General features: G+C 51.7%; 1 non-coding gene across 1 annotated transcript; it reads right to left on the minus strand.

Moving 5' to 3' along the window:
- Positions 1-438: 438 nt before the first annotated feature.
- LOC111785294 (small nucleolar RNA Z247) lies at positions 439-578 on the minus strand. Its single transcript, XR_002813653.2, has one exon. It is a non-coding gene; the product is annotated as a small nucleolar RNA Z247 (small nucleolar RNA).
- Positions 579-961: the final 383 nt, after the last annotated feature.

A 961-nucleotide genomic window follows, 5' to 3' on the forward strand; every position in this document is an offset into this window, starting at 1 on the left:
TGCAAAATACGCAAACCTGCTCCATTGCTGACTTGAACTTGTTCACCTCCATGATAGCGTTCACGCACAGCGAGACGATCCAGGTCACTGGTGATATGATCAATGGCGCCTATGTCGCTGTACCAATTTGGATCAATCTTGTAAGAGGAAGTAGCCGCTAGTGCCGTAGAAGGAGTAGAAGGAGGTTCATCTTGATAGGACTCATTCATCCTATGCCAGCAGCGAACAGCAGGATGCCCCACTTTGCCACAGATCTGGCAGGAAGGACGAGCATAAGGGCCACGACGATCACTAGTAGGATGAGAGGGCGCATAACCTTGAGCACGACCAGGACCACGATCCCTACGCCCACGATTCTTCTGCTGACCACCACGACCAGCATAATTGGCAGAAGATCCAGGATTTAACTGAAGTTCAGCCTGGTGTTGTACTTGGCGAGCTTCAAATGTCATTAGATGTGCAAACACATCATCAAGCGTGAGGGCTTCACTCTTGGTAGTCAATGAGGTGGCGAAGGGATCATAGTTAGGGCCAAGTCCAGCGAGAAGATACGCGATCACATCATCATCCTGTAAGGCAGAGCCGGCGGCTGCCAACCCTTTGATCTTGTGTAAATAATTTGCAGCACACTGATTGCGTTTCTTGGACGTGGCGAGCTCAACACGGGTCCGAACAGTGCGAGCACGAGTTGACGACGAAAACATTCGTTGCAGGGTATCCCACGCCTCCTTGGACGTAGTAGCGGCAACCACATCATGAAGAATCTCCTCAGACATGGAGGAGAGAAGGCCACTAAGGACCTGTTGATCCTGATCATACCACTGATTATAGGCCGGATTAAAGACCAAGTCAGCACCAACAGCAGTTGAGGAAGGGACCATCTTGGCAGGTGCCGCAACGGTGCCATCGAGGTAGCCCATAAGCTTCATACTCCGTAGGTAGGGGAGGAGCTGGGCGCGCC

Source organism: Cucurbita pepo, chromosome 3 (genome assembly GCF_057944985.1).
Source record: "Cucurbita pepo subsp. pepo isolate OVF chromosome 3, ASM5794498v1, whole genome shotgun sequence".
Lineage (NCBI taxonomy): Eukaryota > Viridiplantae > Streptophyta > Magnoliopsida > Cucurbitales > Cucurbitaceae > Cucurbita > Cucurbita pepo.